Source organism: Melopsittacus undulatus, chromosome 6 (genome assembly GCF_012275295.1).
Source record: "Melopsittacus undulatus isolate bMelUnd1 chromosome 6, bMelUnd1.mat.Z, whole genome shotgun sequence".
Taxonomy (NCBI): Eukaryota; Metazoa; Chordata; class Aves; order Psittaciformes; family Psittaculidae; genus Melopsittacus; species Melopsittacus undulatus.
In genome coordinates, this window is record NC_047532.1 from 69,902,920 (window position 1) to 69,925,794 (window position 22,875).

At 42.4% G+C, this 22,875-nt stretch overlaps 1 protein-coding gene across 1 annotated transcript in view; it reads right to left on the reverse strand.

Annotated features, from left to right (window-relative positions):
- CAB39 (calcium binding protein 39) overlaps window positions 1-18,883 on the reverse strand; it is a 43,792-nt gene extending 24,909 nt beyond the window's left edge. Inside the window, exon 1 of the mRNA XM_034064087.1 lies at window positions 18,754-18,883. The gene's annotated coding sequence lies outside the window, so the exon portion shown is untranslated. The remainder of the gene's footprint in view (window positions 1-18,753) is intronic.
- Window positions 18,884-22,875: the final 3,992 nt, after the last annotated feature.

The window sequence follows — 22,875 nt, forward strand, 5'->3', positions numbered from 1 at the left end:
ATTTAGAAATCTTAAATGCCATTGTAAATCCAAATGGACTGTCAAACATCAGCATGGCATGCAGCCAACACCCAGAGATTGAAGCCGGACTGACACATACTCAGGCATACTGGCACATTTGGGCTTTTGTGATAACAAGAGATAGTAGCCCCACTGTTTCACATAGTATATCATTCCCAGCTCTGTCTACGTAGCATGCACCAGTGCAGTTTGCTTTATGTAGAAGGCTTTATAGTTTTATTCACTGCATTGATCACACAATCAATTAATGTCTGAATTAAAAACAAGGCATTCCATAAGTAGGACTGATTTTTAACTAAGCAGACAACACTTAAAAGCATTTCTCTGTGAGGACAACCTGCTTGCAAATAGACCAAATACAGAAGCACAATAAACAAATCCCTCTATTGTAGTAAATTTTAAGAGATTTAGCAGAGAGCATACCCCAGACTAGTATCTGTTCACTTCTTATTTGAAGGGTCAGAAAATGTGCTACCTATTTAACAGAAACATGTGCTACAGTTGAAAACCTGATTATTTAATAGTAGAAGGTTGGGGTTTTTTTGTTGCAGATGGTATGTTTTGTTTTGGCTTCCAATAAAGCATATTGTAAGATGCCTGCATGGCTATCTTCAGGAAAAATACCAGTACAAGAAACAGAAGAGTAGCACTCGTGACTGCAATGCAAGGAATTACTCCACAGATGAATGACCACCACTGAAACCTGCCCAATGCAGTCTTTGAAAGCTACAATGAAGGTAACAGATTACAAGCTGTGTAAGCAAAGACACAGAAGCAAACTCAGCCTTTCTACTTATGAGATACCACCAGTGACCACAACATTAACAAAACTGTGACTTCTTTATCTGCATAGAAGCATAATCCATACACAAAGAAGCAAATGAATGCAAGTATTCACATTATTGCAGCTCAGGAGAGCAAACGTTCACTTTTCCCAAAAGGCAAAATGTTACTTAAATAGCGCACAAAAACCAGTTTCGAGAAACATCCTGCTAAAATAAACTCAATTTCTTATCCTGCTGTAGGCCCCACAGCAAATCTGTGATTTTATTATAAAAATCCAAGCCCAGTGAAAAAGCACCTATAACATCCAGCTAATGTGCACTAAAGGAAAAAAACCTGCTGAAGATAAATAAAAACAACATAATTTTTAATAAGGCCAAGCAATTAACAATAAGGTTCTCCAAGATGAATGAGCCAACCCAACAGCTGGTTGTGGCCAAAGAGGTCCCATTCCCCCCTCTGCTCCCAGCACCACACTCTCACTTATACACCACAGCCAGCTCACCCATCCATGAGCCAATACATAGAATAGAATCCCAGACTGGTTTGGGTTGGAAGGGACCTTAAAGCTCATCCAGTTCCAATCCCCTGCCACAGGCAGGGACACTTTCCACTAGAGCAGGTTGCTCCAAGCCCCATCCAGCCTGGCCTTGAACACTGCCAGGAATGGGGCAGCCACAGCTTCAGGGGCTCACCACCCTCACAGGGAGGAATTTCTTCCTCATATCTAGTTCAACTCACTAGGCTACCAGACAGCTGACACGTAAAAGAAAAGTAAACAATAGCGTAGGGAATGCAGAAAAACTTCCCTTTGACCAGCAATAGCTGTGAATCAGCTCCTTCATCTCATGATCTCACTGTAAGGGCACCTCACGGTAATGCTGGAGCTGAATCAAGAACAGGAATGAGGAGGGAAGCTCGCTCACCATCAGTGACTTTGAGAGATGTGATACTTGTCTGAACGCCCTGTGTGCTGACTGAACTTACCAATATGACAGAAGACAAACCCAGCAAAAATTAGGAAGGAAAAAACTTCTGAAAGGTCCTTCAGACAAACCAGCACAAGGCACTCTCAGCTGTAAGCCAGAGACAGCCCTAGACAAAGAGGAGAAGAGGGCTGGGGCACACCACCTTCCCCTCCTCCAGGTAGAAGCAGGCTGCCAACCTCTATCCTGAAATCATGTGTCCATTACAATCAACAATGCTAATACCACACAGGAGATTGCCTTAAGGGGATAGAGTTAAGTTACTGAGTCTACAAAGGACAAAATACCTAGATTCACAACAAACAAGTTGGGTCTACTGTGTCTACAGATTTTTAATTGACAATTTATCAATCTATTACTGAAAACATGCTGCATCCTGCTAGAGAGCAGCATGTTTGCATTAAAAATATGATGCCTCCAGCATGTGTTTGCTCCTGATAGAAATTATTTCCCCTCAGAACCTGTTCTTTTGTTGTATGCTTCTTGGATTAACGAGGCTCATTAGACCAGTATTGGAAACAATAACATAAATCAGTTTTCATCAGGTCTTATTGTTACAAGCAGCTGTTAGTTCAGCTAGAATTCATTGCTGTGAAGTCTGCTTGAATGATAAAAACAGAAACAGATCAAGATACTATGCATTTTTTAGAAGTGTTGCCTCACTCTCAGACATGCCCGGCATCCAGAAGGAAGACTGACAAGCCATTCCTTTGATCCAACCATTTTTTATGCAAGCCACTGTGCTCTTTGGGAAAGAATATTCAAGTACTTCAAAGCCAGAGGCAGACACTATATTAGTTATTCAGCCTGCTTGCAGAAGATTATGGAATGCTCTTGGTTATCAGAGTAGTTAGACAGACTTAAGTTATTGGCTTTATTTTCTGTATCATTAGCTGTAAACACCGTTTCTGCAAGTCCCAGGGCAGGTGCCTCAACTGGTGTGACATGACAGCAGGCAAGTGCCACTGCAAAGCATCCCAAATACCACCACCAGCTCATCACTGCCAGTTCCTGGATGAAATGGATCTCCTGAAAGGCCTCAGACTTGTATTTCACAGCATCACAAACTGGTTTTTGTTGGAAGGAACTTAAGGCTCATCCAGTTCCAACCACCTGCCACAGGCAGGGACACCTTCCACTAGAGCAGGTTGCTCCAAGCCTCTCTCTCCAACCTGGCCTTGAACACTGCCAGGGATGGAGCAGCCACAGCTTCTCTGGGCACCCTGTGCCAGCACCTCAGCACCCTCACAGGGAAGAATTTCTCCCCATTGTCTAATCTCAATCTCCCCTCTGTCAGGTTAAAGCCATTCCCCTTGTCCTGTCCCTATCTGCCCTTGACAAAAGCCCCTCTCCAGGTTTCCTGCCCCTTCAGACACTGGGAGCTGCTCTAAGGTCTCCCCTTAAGGAGCTTTCTCTTCTCCAGGTTGAACCAGCCCAGCTCTCTCAGCCTGGCTCCAGAGCAGAGCTGCTCCAGCCCTCACGGCATCTCCATGTCCCTCTTGTGTTGTTGCCCCAGAGCTGGACACAGGACTGCAGGGGGTTCTCAACACAGTGCAGTAGAGGGGGAGAATCCTCTCCCTCAACCTGCTGCTCACACTGCTGGTGATGCAGCCCTGAACTATTTGCAGAAGTATAGTTGACCGAAGGTAGCATCCATCATTTCCTTCAGTGTACTATTTACAGTGAGTACTCACATTCATCATTAAAACATTCCTTGACATTTTTCACATGTTGTTTTCTACTACATCTTTCTGGATATGTGGCTTCACACTAGATTAAACTATTTTCTAGAGCCTCGGCATTGTATCAAAGTTCTCAATTTTATGTTGGATATGCTAAACAAATTGAAACATGATGGCCTGTCATCCAAAATACTTGTCTTAAACAGCATAGTTAGTTACTACAACATCACGTGCAAAAGCTTCCTTCCAAGGAGGAAATGAGACTGATAAAGAGCAGAAGTGGCACATACCTCAGCCTCTTTCAGGGCTGCAAGCATGAACTACTTAGTATAACCCTGGCTTTACCTGCATCAGCATACTATCAACAGAATGGCTATAGCTGTAAATGGTATTTAACTGGCACTACCAGCTCTCAAAATCTAAGAGCAGACTCCAGCTCTAAGGCTTTTTTGCCACCCTCTAAATAGTTCTGCACATCTTTTCAGCACTTTTCAACAACATTTTAAAACACAGATAGGACTGGATCAACTGTCTCACACATAAGATTAAAACTTTTGACATCCTAAATGGCTACAGCAACTATCTGTTCTGATATTTTGTGAGGAACACAATATATAAGTTTCCCATCAAGACAGGTATGTCCATCTTATACCTGGCACATCCCACCGACCACCGAACACTAGCATCTTCCTTAGAATTCACTATTAACTTGCTCTATCAAGTCTGCAGCACACAAGAGCTTTAATCTGATTCAAATGCAGTTTCACAACTCTGCATCACAGAATTATTTGTGGTGTGACCCACTTAAAGATTAAAATGGAAAAAAAAAATCCCCTAAGAATGGCAACTTCGTTCAGAGAAAAATAAGTATCAGGAAGAAAAAATCATCTGCTGTAACACGGATGAACAATTCAGTGAACAAAAAAATCTATTCAGGGGGCAAAAGAAGGGTGAAAATAAATTTCTATGTAAAAATAAAATCCATAATGTGAGATGGCTTCTTGCTTTCTGGAAATTTCAAAGCAATTAAGTCCCCAGCAGTTCACAGCCCTGCTTGTTTCTTTAGCACCAAACGCCAGATGATTCCTTTCATTAAGCAGGCTTCTCTCTTCCTATTCAATTATTTTACTGCTCCTTCTGCCTCTTCAAGAGCCTACTTCTCCAGCAGACACCTGCACCGTGCTGGCAGAACAGAAGGGCAGCTACAACCATTAGGCTCTCTAGCTCACCACAGCCTCCTAAAACTATGTTATACTTTGGCTTGCACATTAGTATACTCATTGCAGCTTAACACAGCTTTTGCAGAAACTTAAGTAGGAACTAGTTTTAAATAAGATTGTGGCTTTTAATGGGCTTCTGACATACAAGAGAAGCACATAAGCTTGTTACTACCAATGCTTAGATTCTGAGATCCCAGCTCTTCTCCGTATTCAAGGAAACCTCATGACTCAGCTGCTTTCCCTGGAGTACCATCCAGTTACCCCACCCATGCGCTTCCCCACAAACCTTGCTGCTCTGTTACAATATGGTCTACAGACCAGCACCTAAATGCCTCACCCACTCCTTGGCAAACACATCTGTTAGAAAATAATCATCGTAAGTTTCATCGCAAAAAGGAACTCCTACCTCTAACAGGCTGGGCACAGAACAGGAACTGAGTGCCCGCTCCAAGAGAAGTTGTCAGTCCATATGCCCACTTCTGGCCAGGCTGAAGCCTGAATGATTTTCTCATAGCCTGGCATCACAGTCAACCCCTGTTGGCTCAGATGCCTTTACTGCATCATCACAAAATCCGGAATATTTGTTACATGACAAAAAATGCTGCAATTACTCACATGCCATTTTACCCACCCTTGGAAGTTCAATGTAAAGCAAGAGTCTCCATATATTATTTCTATTCCTTCCCAGCGATTTTTTTTTTCATCATATTTCAATGTACATTCACAGGTTAATTTTGAGAGTGAAGAAGTGGCAAAAGGGCAGGCAGAAAATAAACTGCAGGTTAATCTCTCAGTTTCACATAGGGCAACAGGGTCTACAGTTAACATGTTCCGATAACTAAAGATGGCTGTGTGAATATCAGAAACCACACAGGTGAAGGACAGGAAACCTCACTAGCACCACAACACCAACATTTAGTCTTAACTAGAAAGACAGTGGAATGGACAGAGGAAAAGACAAATTATCTGAAACATGAATTAGCAAATTTAAAGGAGGATGAGACTCATAAGTACCAACAGTAGTTGGGAATAGAAATGCATGTGGGCTCTTTGGTGCATTTTATTTTGAAGAGAAGCTGAGAACAAGTAAACCATGAGGATGGACCTGGGACTGCTCCAGACGCAATCCCCAAAAATAATACACTCAGTAAAACCATTCTGTAGAAGCACAAGTAACAAAGCTAGGGGGAAAAAAAATCAAAATAGATATTTACCCAAATGCAGTTTTAGTAAAAACCATGTCAAAGTATAACTGTTAAAAACAATGTTTAAGAATATCAACAGTATTTTTCCCATGGTTCCTTTACTTCCTTTGCAGACCAAATTCTGTGGTCTGCAAGAAACTTCAGATGTTCAACCTAAGTTTATCCAAATTCAACACATTATAGCACTTAAAGTAATCTATCTGAAGAACAACAGATCTTTAACAAACATAACCTATAAAGGAGCAAGATCACTTAAGAAACAATGGCATTAAAGCAGAAAGGTAATGGGCTGTAAAACTGTGACTCTGAGGAAACTCAGGAACATTCTAAAAACACTGACTTAAGAACTGGGAAGATATATCAGGGAATATCCATCTTCCCTTATTGATTACTACTGGGCCCTGCCATGGGCAGAATATAACAAACTACGTAAGTCTCTGCCTTGACATACTACTTGTGAAGGCTTCCCTTCCAAAATAATCTACGTGGCAGTTCACAATTCAAGACTTGTTTATGTTAGACTACTGTACAGTTCACCTCAGTCCCAACAGCCCTTTAACAAACCAGCTTAGGTGATATTCAGCCAGGCACAGCTTAGTGTCTCTGGGTTTACTTTTGTGTATTAGCTTGACGTAAGTAGGGCTGAAACCCAAACCCAACAAGGCACAGCAAGCTGCACTGCAAAGAGATGTCGAGTCAACTGGTGAGACTCCCAAGAGATGACTCCAAGGCCAGGGATGACTCCTCAATTCTGCTATTTCTACCTCTACTGAGAGATCTCACTGGCTTGACACAAAGATTGAAACGTAAATTATTCTGAGATCAACTCCCATGAATCCCAGCTGATTCTTGCTACACAAAACCAAGAGAACTTGGCACACTGTTCAATGATTAAGAATCTCCTCTGTGAAAGGGAGTTCCTGACAACCTATGGGAGTTGCATACTGAGTCACAGAGAAAGCAGAAGGCAATCAATAAGTGACCCAGAATCATGATCCCAGCATTACTGTGAACCCTTCTCTTCTAGTTCATTACATCCTCATTCAGAGGCAAAAAACTGTTCAGTTCTTGGTTTTTATCCTTATCTCTTACCTAGTACTAGGAACTGACGCACAAGCAGTATCTCAGCTGATACACAAGACCATCATCCATTTGACGAATCTGCTTCCTGTCAAACTGTTTTTTTTGCCATGGTCCCTGGCACTTAAAACACATGTTTGATGACAATACAAAGGGTTTACTGACACAGCTCTGATGGTAAATACTACAAGTACAGCTACAGCTTATACTGGTAAAAAAAAAAAACACATCACCTCTGACCACAACTGCAACTGTGCTAGGGCTTTACTCATTAAGTACCTTTACAAAGAGTGCTTTTTCCTTCATGCTGCCAACCAGCACCAGCACCACCATAGAGCAACTGATTTTCTCAAGCTAGCTGTGTGGAGGTATGTTTGAGTATGGAAGTTTGATCCAACTTATCCCAAGATGAAAACCCCAGACTCCTCTTGAGTATGCAGTGCCAAGGACAATGGAACGATGGGAAAACAGCACTAACAACAACATCAGAGGCTAAAATACTCTTGTATTTTCCCTAAATACAAGATGGAGAACTAGCTTCATGGGTATTGCTTGAAAGAGCAATCAAAATCAACACCTTATAGGCCAGAACACAGCTGTGATATTCAGATGTACATACAGCTACCAATATAACAGTGTGTTTGTAAGAAATAAACTTATGAGAAATAGCTGGCTGTAATTCATAGGATCATTGGATTGTTTGGGTTGGACCCAAAGGGACCTTAATTCAGCCTGAAAAAAAAACCTGCCATGGGCCTAGGAAAAAGAAAATACATTGATAATATTATCTTCTTTTTTCAAATAAACTAGAAGACAATACTGAATTCATGTCAAACTGTGCCATGGTAATAAATGGACAAACTAGCACACAAAACAAAACCCTAAAGGATAATTCACTCCATCCTCCCAAGAGGAGAACAGGCAGAGTGATACAGGAATTCCACATAACTTCAAGATCAGCTAAAGCAGCTGTAAAAAAGTGTCCTTTACACTGTTCACTCAAAACCTCTGTCTCTCCTGCTGATTCACGTGTTTAGTCTACATCTTCACAGTCAGTAGTGGCTTTGATTTCCGATACATAAACCACATGGCACCTCAACTGCCAAGACAGGTGTGCTCCTCTGGGGCAAGGCAGATCACAGAACGCAGAAAGATAGATTTAAGGGCAGAGATGATGCATACCTGGGTTAGGAGAACTACCCATGGCACAAACCTTCAGGACAGATGAGGTGACAGCCAGAATTTTAATACCATGCCATTGCATTCTCCCTTAGTATGTTTTGAGGCAGAGACAAAGGAGTTCGAACTTAACCCTTAACTCTACTTCATGCTATGAAATGCTCTGCAGGATAGGAATCAAGAAGGGGGAATGATCTAAACTGCCCCCCAAAGTGTGTACAAGCTCTAGCTGTGTCAACCTAAGAGTTCTTCTGATGGCTCCTCACAAGGCATCAGTCCAAATATCTATGATACAGGAGGGTACATCAGCATACACACTCTGAAAAGCCAAATATTTCTAAGTAACTCACACCAAAGTCCTTTTCCCTGCTGACACCACCTGAGAGTTAATGTGCAAGAATTACTCGCACATCAATTGGGAACAGAATACAAACAATACACCAAATGCCTGTGGTGAACCACCAGATACACATACACTCCACATTTCATTAGTCTTTCCCTTTTGAGGACACTTACCTTTCCCAATGGACCATCATGGCAAGCAAACTTCCCTGCTTCCATCTGAGCAACAAATACAAAAAAATAACAACTCCGTAGAAGTTTAACATTTAAGTTGATTCCAGCTAAAAACCACAAGAAATACCTTACAGTTCCTTCTTAGAACTAAGACAGGTTGCTCAGAGGTTGCAAAAAAGCACTTTTGCATATAAAAAAGAGGGGCAGGGGGAATACCCCAACAGAAAGGTACCTTTCCAAAAGGAAGACTTTCCAACTGATTTTGCTTCAAAGCAGATAGCAATATCTGTTGCAGATGTGATTTTCCGAGGCAGACCAGCCCAGAAGCTTTGCAAAATGTAACTAAAACCAGCACTGTTGTTATTTTCTCTATGGGAGTCTGCATCAATCCTGCAACGCACCTCAAAGTCCACAAACCAAAAATGATTGAGAGCTATCTGTCTAGAGACAAGAAGTTAAACAAATGAGGCTTGTAACAAGAAGCAACTAATATTAGGCCAAGTAACACAATGGAAAAACTGAAGCATCTCTGAGGGACAGTTCCCTAATCTGATCTGCTAAGAGCAGCTAGACTGGAAAAAGGAACTATCAAATTGTTTCACAACATTAAAATAAGTGCCTTGCAATTTTCTAATGCAATTGCTGTGTAATGCTACCAAGAGAAACTTGAACACTACCAGAAGTTATCATCTCTACAAGTTTACCAAAGGAATGATCACATATTACTCCTGTGACCACTGAAATAAAAAAACATTCTGAAGCACAGCAAATCTTCCAAAGGGCAGACACCAAGCTCAGGTGGAAATGCTGGCACTTCAGCTGATACTTAGAACCACAGATTAGTTTGGGTTGGAAGGGACCTTAAATCTCATCCAGTTCCAACCCCCCTGCAACGGGCAAGGACACCTTGCAGCAGACCAGGTTGAGCCACAGCTTCTCTGGGCACCCTGTGCCAGCACCTCAGCACCCTCACAGGGAAGAATTTCTTCCCAATATCTAATCTCAGTCTCCCCTCTGTCAGGTTAAAGCCATTCCCCCTTGTCCTGTCCCTATCTGCCCTTGTCAAAAGCCCCTCTCCAGGTTTCCTGTAGCCCCTTCAGGCACTGGAGCTGCTCTCAGGTCTCCCCTTCAGGAGCCTTCTCTTCTCCAGGCTGACCCAGCCCAGCTCTCTCAGCCTGGCTCCAGAGCAGAGCTGCTCCAGCCCTCACAGTATCTCTGTGGCCTCCTCTGGACTCACTCCAACAGCTCCATGTCCCTTTTGTGTTGCTGCTCCAGAGCTGGTCGTAAGACTGCAAGACTGAGTCTTCCCAGAGTGGGAGACACTCTGTATTACCATTTCAGCTACACCACTACCCTATCAACGCCTTATATTCCTCAGGGCTTTGTGGGGGAAAAACAAACCAACCAACCCAAACCAACCTTTATAATTGTTAATTGGTGCACCAGCTTAACTCTAATTTTATTTAAATATGGGATTATAAAAATTACTTTGATAGAAGTTTACAACAATATAATGTCATTGCTTTCCACACCAAGAGACTTCAATCAAGAGCCCTTAAAAAATCAAATACTCTAGAAATAAAATAATTGCAGCTATCAAAATTCACAGTCTTGGTAAACTCTAAGTTATGCAAAATCTTTTCTATGTTCTAACAGACTTGTTCCAATTACAGAGGTAAGCCAAAAGAAATCATAATGCACACACACACACACAGAATTCTATACCCAAGTTCTATTTTCAACAACAAAAGCCATTAACATGTTAAAAAAATGCTACCTTTAAGAAGAAAATAAGGTTATGCTTTCAAAGCTATCACCTAAGGTTTGACTGCAGTCAAACTGCACTCTCAGTTATAAATTCTGCAAGATAATGTGTAATGGTATGTTTTACATTTCTGAAAGTAACAAAATACAGGCAGTGTTGATTTTGGAATCTAATAACCATCCTCTAAATAGAAAAGGAAATCAGGGACTTCACAAAATTAAGGTATTTATCAAATACTTCTTTTTTCCACTACTAAGTCAAAGAAGATTTTAATAGACAATGTGATTTTCAAAATATCCAGATTTTTCTTTTAGCTCTTAAAACACAGATTCTAATTTCTCAATTCACAATCATTTTAATTTAGTTTGGTCACCTAATTTAGGGATTTGATGAAAGTCCAGATTTTCTGAGTTTTGGTACAAATCCCAAAGGCATGAATCCACAACACTGGAAGTTAAAGTACCATAATAAACAGCAGTGGCAAGCTGCAGAAACTTCTGCTGTACTTATTAAGACTTTTCATGCTTGCAAGTAATTCTTAGAGTTAAAAATAACCCACTTAAAGAGGAAAGATTCTGTATTTCTGACCAACAGCCCTTCTCCTTGTTCTCTGAAGAGATCATTAACAGCTACTTCTGAAACAGGGGTTTGACATTTCTTCCTAGATTTGATATGTCCCAAACCTGTGTAAATACATGAGATGCACAAACACAAAAATGCATATACTTTTCTAAAACAAGAACAAAAGTCCACTTAGCAGAGTTCATTTCTGTTTAGCTACAGATTTAAATGTACGTATATACAGGTAGGAAAGAATAACTACAATCACCAGTTAGAAAGCTGGGGGGGCCTGGAGGCTGTTTGGGCTTTTCCACATTAAAGGAAAGAAGAAAACTGGTACACAGTTCTTTCATAGAATTTAAACTTCCAATACATTCATTAGTTTGTCATCACACACAAACACCCTTAAGTTTTTGTGACTTCTTAGGAAAATATTCTGTAAGCCTCAAATAAAGAAGCTCTTTTGGATCTAAGGATGTCAATCCCCACACCCTACCACATGGGTTAAGAGTAACACCAGTCTGACAGCACAGATATGCCAGGACTCTGCCCAAAATGCTCTGTGAATGGATGCAGTTCCTAACAGAAAAACTGTTTACTCCAGCTCCACCCTATTACAAAGTTAGCAGTTTAAATATTGCTCAATGGCAATTATAGATGTAAACCGGAACTGTGTTAGTCAATACTGATGAGTCAATGTACTGCTTTTCTTGGAGATTACCAATCTCAATAATTACAGCCAGAATAGGACTTGTTTAGAAAATTTATGATTATTTTGAAGAAGATTCCTTCATTTTCAGTCATTATCCATGAAAACCACGGAAAAAGTCTATTTGCCCTTGTCACTACAGCCTGAGTTTGCTTTCAGACCGTCTTTGAAGTAGAATTTCTCATATTCAAGCAGCAAGCTCAACACCCAATGCTTCAAGATTTACAGTTTTCTAATTGTCTTGATAATTTTAGCTTTCCTAAATCATACTTTTTTTGTTTAAAGAGAAGTCTTCATTCATCCCACTGACAAACTATACCAAACTAAAGAAAAGACCAGTTTTTCACAGGTACACTTCCTGATTTAATTTTTAAGCTGGAAAGCATTCAACAAGGCAGAGAACAGCAAAATCATCAGTCAAGACTCACTCGTGTACTGCCCCAGAGAGCAGAATTCTACCCCAAATCCTCCTTTCTCATTAGGCAACACACAACTCAAGTGCCTATCGTGGTCACCACATCCTCTTCTTGATTCTAAGACTACCTAATACCACAGCAACAATTCAGGTGCCTGAATGATAAACGCCACTGCAAATGGCAAAGCTGGAGAACAGCACAGCTGGTCTCCAACTGTCCCATCAGAAAATCACAAATGCCCTACTTGTCTTGGGCAGATGCCTTGGAGCATCTAAAATACTATTAGATATCTACGTTTAGGTAATTGAACCTCAAACCACAAATGGATGTCATTGGACAAAAGCTCTGGAAGTGCACCACCGCACAATACACACAACATCACACACACAAATACAGGAAAAAATTCTTTGTGCTTTAGCATCATTAACTGAGAAACAAAAAGAGTAAGAATAACCACACTGCTGAAGAATGCTGTGAAAGTACTTTCATTAATATCTGTGAACCAATAAAAAGCCCACAGGACCTGAATCCTGCTGGCTTCAGTAAACTGAGTTTTATACAATGAAGTAAAAGACCAAATACCACATCACAGGTACACGTAAAAGGATGCCCCTTTGTCAGCACATGAGTGTTCTCTCCTGCACTGACAAACAAAAGGTACTACTGAAAACAACTTGAAACCTACCACTTAAACTTTGTGTACCAAAAAATAAGCAGAATGAAGTTCTGAATATGTTACCTTTTGAGAGATTTACTTTGTTTTCTCAATGTCAACATTTTTCTAACAGTACTGAGCATACACAAAGCCTATACCAAGAACTGTGCCTCAACTCTTTCCCCTACAAGGTAGCTCTTTAAATTCCCCTGCAAAGTGTCTCCATCATACCATTCTCTGGTCAGAAGAAACTTGGGACTTGAATAGCAGGTGTTACAGGTTAGAAGAATGATGCATTCATAAACTGTGTGGGAGAGACTTCTTGGGGATCACCTGTGTTACAGACATGCACTGAGTGTATCACTAAGGTCTCATTTAGATAGAATAAAACCCCTACATTTTCTTTCCTAAACCCTTACTTCCCTGTGAACAAACTTTCGTTTTGCCTTTTATCTACACACCATATTCAGTAAAGTCCAAATGTTATATGCCAGTCAATTTTATAAAGCATTACAATACATCGGGGTGGGAAATATATCTTTTGACATACATTAAAAGGAGTAAAGGGCATACTTCACATGTAACAACCAAATTCACACGTAACAATCATGGTAAAATTACACAAGTTACCTTTTGCCTAATTTCTACAACTGTAGCAAAACCTCTTGAAAATGCCTACCCTAAGGAAGGGATGAGAGACTCTGTTGCACAGGATGCTCTGAATATGTGTTATCAGCACACACATCTACCACATCATACAAGATGCAACTGATAACTCAGTGTCTACCGGTTTATTTTGAAGCAACCTCCTCAGCGGATGACCTGGGAAGCCAGCACGGCTCTGAGAGAATATCTGAAAGAACAAGAGGTATCCCTCCATGCTAAGCCTTCCCAAATGAGCTCTTGCCTGGGGGAGTGAAAAGGAAAACAACAGGGGAAGTGACAGAGTCAACTTCTGCCTGGCAAAATCCGAAATGGCATCAGACAGGAGCTGGTTGGCAGGATGAAGTGGCCTTCCTCAACTCTTTCTGCATCTTCCTAGGCACTAGCATGTTCTACTTAAAAAACCCAGTAAATGAAACAACAAAAGCTTTCCAGGCAGGCATTTCTTTAGAGGTGAGTTGTCTGCCTGGGCACTTCTAGCAGCCAGAGAAAGATGATGCATTCCACATTTCTGGAAACACTTCTCAATATTTTCATTACATGTTTTAACACAGATATCTTCAAAGGAGCTAAGGCATTTCATACACATGAATGACTGAACATAAGTACTTCTCCTGAAATCACGCATATTCAACTCCCTGAAAAGCTGACATATTAATTCAATTTTATTTACAGCCAAGTTCTATCTTCAGTATTTTTAAGCGTCACATTTCAGATCTTGCAGGGTTTGCAGCTGAACTTTTAGTTACATTATTTTAGTGAGAAAAATGAATTTGTTACCAACACATATGGATCCAAAACCCCCTACACAACAGGGTAAGGATCAAAGGTAGCACACAGCAATTTTTCACTGGTGCAGTCATTTTCACTGTGAAACACTTGACAATATAACTGACCACCTAAAAATAACACCAAGTAATAACTCCTAAATAACTTCAACCAAAGATGATTCCGAACTTAGAAACACACGTTACACTAATAGTACAATCCTGTACTAATTATAACTCCTCAGGTTTTAAACTGTCTTCCTATATTTAACTTTTTAGCAATGAATTCTCCAAGTATTTGAAGGGGAGGGCACAACTACAGAACTAACAGATCTTTAGAAAGGAACTAGGTATTGTATGAGAAGTAGCAGATTACCAATAAACAGGAAGATTACCTACAACACTGTTGTGGTTTAACACCAGCTGGCAACTATGTATCATGTAGCCCTTGCTCCCACAGTGGGATGAGGAAAAGAACTGAAAAAAAGATAAAACCATGGGTTGAGATAAGAAGAGTTTAATAATATAATACTAATAATGATAATGAAAATGGAAATAATAAAGAGAGAGAAAACTAATAAAATAAAGGCAACAAGACAACAAACAACAGCGATGCACTGGACAAGCATTCAGTGATTCCCTCCCTCCCCCCCCCCGAATTTTATGGCCTTGTGGATAGGCTTAAAATTACTTCCTTTTAGTATATCTGAAGTTCACAGTCTTGAACTTTTTATAGCGTCTTTTAAGCATACAAAGTATTAGCTGGAATACTCAAATCAAGGGATTTAGAAAGCTAGTTGCAGTTGTTTATTTAAACCTGTGCAATTTACTTTCTAAATTAATGTTGTCTGAAAAAAAAGAAAAAAACAGGGCATGAAGGCTGCTGAGGAACAACCACAGTTATTCCTGTAAGCACACAGTATTCCATCTCCTTCCAGTTTGGATAAATACTGGATTCAATCCTTTATAGACTAAACAGGAACAAATGAATGTGCCATTTTATAATCAGGTGGAATAATGAAAGCACATTGATTTGCTCAGCCTAAGACTGAACTCACATGACATCAGTTTAAGCCTTAGGTACTCCTGAAGCATGCACTTAATAAGTCTAGCTCAGGTCTGTTAAAATAATTCAAGAGAGCCTCATCTTCTAATTTAGCTTTGTGTTTGTACTTGGGGGGGGAGGTGGGCGGAGAAGAAGGAAGTATCTCAGCATAAAGTTTCACCTTCTAACTGAAGACATTCAGCTTCTTTCTAGCGCACACCTCTACATCTTGTGGCGCATGAAGCACAATACTAAGCAAGAACCTGGGGAAGGTCAGAGCCCACAAGGAAGAGAATGACAGCTGAAGTTGCAAACTACTCAGAATAATAAAAACCCTAAACTAGGCAAGAAACTGGGGACATAGCATTTGTCTGTTTAGAACAGCACAATCTTGAACACTAACAAAAGGAATTTTTCATCTTGGCTTATCTACAACTACAAAAATACAGTTACAGTGAACACTATGACTTAGGTTCATTGGACTTAAAAGGGTTTTGTCCAATGTGATGTGTATCTGGATTCAACTTGCAGGTAAGACTTGACAAAAGTGTGCACAGCCCATTCTTTCCTTATCAGAAATTGCTGAATTTACAAGACTTAAACTGTACAGCATCAAAAATACAATATTCGAAAGTCAACCCATATTTCTACTTTGCACATTATTCACATAAATAGCTGCAGGCTGTTGTGGTACTATTAATTTTGAAGGAGCAGATGAGTCAAATCTTATTTTTGATAGAAAGCTGCAAGATGCCTCCAATTAGACAAAGGTAATTATACTTTAATAGTCGCTCTTGTAATTAAACTATGTTTTAGGGTGTCAGAAGTACAGAGAAGCAGGGCCAAAAGGGAATTTGAAAGGTCATCTAGGCTCCTTCTTCAAACCAGCATCAACTACTAGAGCCCCATTCTACATGCGGTACAAAGAAGACATCCTTTTAGCAAGTGTCTAATGCCTCTAAGCACATTACAGCAATTATCAAAGCTTTCAGAAAGATTTCACACAAAAAAATTAAGGCTGCAAACATCGCACTAAAAGAAATCCACAAAAGCTCAATACAGAATTGATTCAAAAAGGAGGGCACTGGTTGGTAATTCCAATATTCAAAAACCCTAGAAAGTACAGCATGCAGAGCACAACACTAAGGTCTCACTCAAATACCATCCATTAATTAATAAGAGATGCATTAGCTTCCACAACAGAATGCAAAATAGACACCATTCCCACCTGAATGTTTCATAAAAACAAACAAGGAATTCCAAGAGGTGGAGTTTTTCTTAATACTATCCCACCCCAATGGGAATACACATTTGTCTGTGCTTGATAATACTCAATAAGCACAATTATCTCTCAGAGACATACTGTCACAAATTATTATTTAACTGGCACTTTTATTTAGTCTCCTTTATTTGGATAAATACATATATCTTAAAAAAATAGTTCTGTTCTATACTTCTCCATCCCCAACCATACATTAAATGTGTACAGAATAAATCAAAGTTTCAGAACCCCATGTCAGTATAAAGAGAAAGCAATTAAAGTGAAATAAACCAAATGCTGCCAGCAGATAGAAATACTCAGCAGCATGACAGCCCATACATACACTTACGTTACAAGACCTTTATTCTGCTTACTCCTAACACCACCCAACATGATCTCCACCTGTACTGGCTGTACTTTTTCAGTCTGACCAAGTAAATTCCCCTATGGCACATGTATCACTCTACCATTGAGATTACAGTTTAAATACAAGAAAATTTAAGCCAAGTATATACTACCCTGCCGACTCAGGGTCTCATGTCACAAGACAACCATAAGGCTAATTGTAAAATACAATATTCTTACATCAAGCCCATGACAGACAGAATCCCACAAAAACACAGGGACAGAGGACACCATGTCACTCTTAAACATCTGACAAGCTGCCAACTGATAAAAAAATCAAGTTATTTTGATCCCAAAACAGGTGCCACATTTATAATTCACAGAATATCTCTTAACCTTTCTTTTCTCTGCAGTTAAAGGCATGTGACACATCAACAGGTATTAGGTAGCAGGTATTAACTAAAGGTACACAGTGTTTTAGATAGTAAAAAATCTATTATTTAAAAGCTTAGATGCCAAGGCACAAGCTCAGGATGTTAAATTCCCTCTGACAGTGTATGATTTCACGAGCTCTCTATGTAACAAAGGGAGACAAATTTCCTGATGGTGAATTAATGCTGTGGAAAGGAAAACACAGGCCCTTGAATTAGTTTCTGACAGGTAAGTCTAACAAAAACACAAACACACACAAAACTTGGCCATATGTTGATGCTAACCGACTTTCATTTCTGATCCACATTTAAACTGCTCCTCCAAACATTGTTACTCACTTCACTGAAACTAAAGAGCCCAGGTCATGTAATTTAATCTTTGACTCATCATGCAAATTAAATCACACCATTCCCATAAGGCTGCATATAGGCTTTAAATAAATCCTATGCACCTACATGATCACATACCAAAAATAATATTTTCTTTGATTAAAAAAAAAAAAACAAAAAACAAAACCCCAAAATAATGAATAAATCCTGGTTTCAGTGTTAGTGCTTTGCACAGATTGGTAGGAAAAAAGACGAAAAAAACTTTATTTCTTTTAAGAACACAGTACAATTTGCAAAAATAGGATCTTCACAGCCCTCATAGCAGCTATTTCTGCACAGAGGCCTATGAGGACGATGAACACAAGTAACAATTGTAGGAAGAGGCCTTAGACCCGGACATTGAGAGGGCTGTGTAACTTAGTGCCTGCTCCACACTCTCCTCGATTCATGTAACACAAGACGTAACAAAGAAGAGGTTGTAACTGGGTGTTCACCTGACCGAAGGGCTTAATCTTCCCCGGCTGGGTAGAGCATTCATCGCTCCGCTGCCCACCCCAGGCCGGGCCGTGCGGCAGCGGCTGCCTCTCGCCCCAGAACCGGCTCCTCTGCTGCGGGCTGAGGTAAACCCGACCCAGCTTTGCATCTTAATTCGCTGCCCGGCTCTGCATTTGAGGAACTCCGGGATACAAGGCGCTGCGCACCACTAAACACAGACGCTGGCCTGTGCCCTTCCCCTTCACACTGCCTCCGGCTGTTACACACCGACACCTCCACCCCAACCGCACCGGGGGCAGTCAGCACCCACTGGGACCAGCCCTCTGCCCAGGCCGACAGCAAGCCCCGGAGAGGCGGCACCGCCTCCGAGGCCAATCTAACCGGCAGGACCCGGCCGCCACCGACCCGGGAGTGCGGTCCGGCAAGCGGCGGGCACCGGCCGGTCGAGGCCGCGCTCCCCCGCGGCCCGCAGGACACGGCCCGGCCCTGCCCCGACCGGTCGCCCCGCACGCACCAGCCGCGAGAGCTCTGATTCCCGACCCGGCCTCACGCCGTGGCGGACAATGCGCGTCGGGCTCGGCGGCCTCCGTCCCCCTCGCCGGGCCCTGGCCCGACCCCCGGCCGCACCGCCTCAGTACCTGTGTACGGAGCGCGGCCTGGCACCTCCTCAGCGGCGTGTCCGGCAGGGCCTGCACCTGGCGGCCCGACCGCCCCGGCTGCGGCGGCTGGCGGAGCGGCTCCGGCGGCTTCAAGCAGAGGCGCGGCGCGGCCCCGGCTCGCCCGGCCCCCTCCCCCCCCCCGCCCCGCGCTCTGCTGCGTCGCAGCGGCCCTTCCCTCGCCCGGCAGCGGAGCGCGGCGGCGGCGGGCGGCGGAGCGCGGAGACGCTTCCGCCCGCTGCCGCACGACACTGCCCCCTGCCGGCTCGGAGGGCCGATCGCGGCGCACACACGGGCGACACTCAACGGGGGGAAGCGGAAGCGCAAAGCTCCCCCCCGCCAGGAAACGGTCCCGGCTCCAGTGGGAGCGGTGGGTTCGGGGTTACGGCACCGCGGGGCTTGCGGGTCTGTGTCACCAGCGTTTGTATCCATCCTTCCATTATTTACTATTATTCCAATGTTATTAGTTATTATTCCAATAATAATTGGAATTATATTCCAATGTTATTAGTCTTTTTTCTGTTATTCTTATTCTTTCTATTTATTATTAACATTTTGTCCTGTAGTGGTATTTAATATTCTTCTAATTAATTAATAATTAAAATTTTATTATTTATTAATTTTTTATTTATTGCTTTATTTTATTACCTATAAGAAATATTGTTAATTTATACTTAATTATTATGGTTAATTCAATAGCAACAAGTACTTATAATAATAAGTAATAATTTCCCTTGTCCTCTTTGCCCTAACCTCCTTGCATCGCCTTTAAAAAGGTCCTTTGCACCCTTTGTGCTATCAGAAAACTCTCCTGGTTTTCCCACGTCACAAGCCCCAGGGCTCGGATGTGGGGCTGTGATACAGCGTCCTGCCATTGACGTGGACTTCAGCCAGCTCGGTGCACCAAGGTGCTGGGGCATTACAGTCCAAAGGTTGTTTCTGCTAATTCCCGTTGTGGAACGGAAGGGCTTTGGGCTGTTGCTGTGGTTGGTAATACCCATATATTGAGCAACCTGCTCTAGTGGAAGGTGTCCCTGCCCATGGCAGGGGTTTGGAACTGGGTGAGCTTTATGGGCCCTTCCAACCCAAACCAGTCTGGGATTCTATGGTTATTCTTGCATGACAAATGCAGAGTAGCCTGGATTGAAAAAAGCCCGCATCTCGCCCAGCACAGATCAAGTTGATGGTGTCCATTAGTGCAATATAATACACAACATGATTTTAAACCAGATAAATATATTTTTACTAAGCAAGCCATGAATTTCTTACAAGCTGGAAGGTGAAACCTGGCCCCTGCAGGTCTGACGCATTACTGCTGTGCAGCACTGTGGGACTTGCTGGCCTGGTTTCATGAAAGGTCCTTAAGCTCCTCATGCACTGACAGCTCCTGTCTTCAGCTTCTTTCTAATTATGTGTGTCCACAATACAGAATCACATGGAATCTTTAGGGTTGGAAGGGACCTCTGGAGATCATCCAGCCCAGCCCCCTGCCAAGGGCCACCTACAGCAGGTCACACAGCCAAGTGGGGTTTGAATATCTCCATAAAGGGAGACCCCACGACCCTCCTGGGCAGCATGTTCCTGTGGAGACAGTGTTCCCATGCTCTGCCACCCTCAGTCTAAAGAAGCTCTTCCTCGCTTTGAGGTGAAACTTGTGTGTTTCAGTTTATGGCCATTGCTCCTCATCCTGTCACTGTGCACCACTGCAAAGAATCTGGCACCATCCTGGCACCTGCCTTTGAGATGTTTATGTGCACTGATGAGATCCCCCCTCAATCTTCTCTAGACTGAAAAGGCAAGCTCCTGCAATCTCTCCTCATCAGACCCTGATCATCCTTGTGACATCTCTTTACTGCCCTTCCCCTTCACATCACTGAGGAGAGTTTGGGTCTGGCTTCTTGCTGCCATCATTTTTCCTGCAGCAGCACACTGCTGCTCTGCACTTCACGTGCTGTGGCTGCCTCATCTGACATATAACAAGCAAGTGCCATTGGTGGGAAAAGCTGCCTCTCAGTGGGATGTTGCATGGGGCACAGCTCAGTGGTGAGGCTCAGAGGGGCTGAAATGCCTCTCACTTCAGCTGTACTCACAGCTCAGCGAGCTCATATTGGACAGTGAGAATCTGCTCTAGCCATGGTGAGGTGATGGGAAGAGGGAAATACAAAGCCGTTTCTTTACTCACATCTGAATTAGACCAATGTGATTTGCATGGGGTGTGAGACCTACAAACTCCCCTGGGGACTGCAGGGTCTCCTCTCTTCCCCCATGCCTGGCAGGCATTCCTCCAAGCTGGAAGCTTACCAAGTTAAAACCAAACAAACTCAAACATAAGCTAGAATAGTCTTCATACCCAGGCAACAAATACCATCCCCAGATGTCTGAGAGAGCCCAGCGCTCCAGCAGTGCTTAGCTGGCATTGTGCTGCCCCGTGTGTTTCATTTTGGCTATATATCCCATGTACTCTGCCCTAGCTGTGTCTTTTAGAAGCCTCGCAGCAACCTCCAGTACTTCACAGTCCAACTTCTCACTCCTGTGAGACGAATTTTCTTTCCTGGACCCTTTGTAGTACATAGGCTTCCCTGCTCCAAGTCACTGTGTTCTCCTCCAGCTCCCACCCTGATGGCCTCCCTTGGCTTGGCTGCAGCATCCTCTGGGAAACAACTCCTTATCAAAAGAAGAAAATTGATTCCTGGTACTATCTCTATGGTGGAAAGACTTCACAGAACATGTGAAATGCTTGGCCAACAGGTCTTCTTGAATCAGCCTGCTTAGTCAGCTGTGTGCTACAGCTCAGATGCAGAGATATGTTTCTGACCACACTTACAGCCATCCCTGCATCCAGCAGCATGGAAGCACAGGAAGAGTTTTCACTGGGCACTATGATGTATATTATGTATATATATTTTATGTATGATATATATATAGATAAAAAGATATAACAACAAGAGTAAAAATATATATATGTTTATATTTATACTTACTTGCTCTTACATAAAGATAGATAAAGCAGCTCTGGACATGGAACAGGTAGGGGAAGATGCTGCCTGCCTGAGGTGACAGGACCTTGAGGAATGGGTTGCTAAGCTCGCCTTGACCCACGTTGCATAGTCAGCAAAACATTGGTAGTTCGTATATCCCACTTGGGAGCTGGTTCCAAAGCTGAGATGGAAAGGGTGTATATGTCTGCATTCAAAATGTTAACCTGTAATTATGCTAAAAGACATTCAGGTTTAAACAGATAATATTCCAGGCACTGACTACAGAGAATATAGGAATTAAAGGCAAGTGCTGGCACAGGGATTTGACATCAGCTCCTGGAAAATAGACACTATTGCTTTACAAATGACAATTGAAAAAAAGATCACGCAAGGAATAGGTTCAGTGCAATTACCACCCCTGTGTGGTGTCCTGCAGGGAAATCCCTGAGCAGAGAGAGCGTGATTTTCCTAAGCTCTTAGAAGCAGGAATTAAATTGAACACGTGAGAGAGCTCTTAGTACACTAGTAATTCACTTATTCACAGCCAGGACTGAGACATCCATTGTGAACTAATTAATCCTTGCAAATTAGGAAGTGAGTAAACATTTAAAAATCCAGGTTACTTCACTGGAGGAAACAAACAAAGGTAGTTAGAAAGGCAAGGACTTGGATGCTTTGCTCAGGAGGGACAGGCAGCTGAATGGGATCCTAGGGGGTTTTGCTGCTAGTTTAAGGCCCAAGGTTCAGCTCCATTAATCACCATCCTGCACTGACAGATGGTCAAAGTAGGGAAAAATAATATATCCTCCTGTGAAATGAATCCTTCTTCAAGCAGCTGTGTTTTACTTGCCTCTTTTCTTCCTTTGGGTGTATCGTACGCAGAGCCGCAATGTCCCATGTGGGATGCTGGGTCCTGCATGGCAGCAGCTCGCTTTGCAGAACCAGCCTCCCTTGTGCTAGGTCCTGCACGGCAGTAGCTCACCCTGCAGAGCCTCCCTCAACTCTCCTTAAAGCCAAGAGGAGGTTGGCCAAGAGCAGGGAGGCTCCTGAGAGCACCACAAGCTCCTGTGGCTCAGCCAAACCCAGGCCAGGACAATGCAATCCTGCAGGATTATCCTGCTGGCGG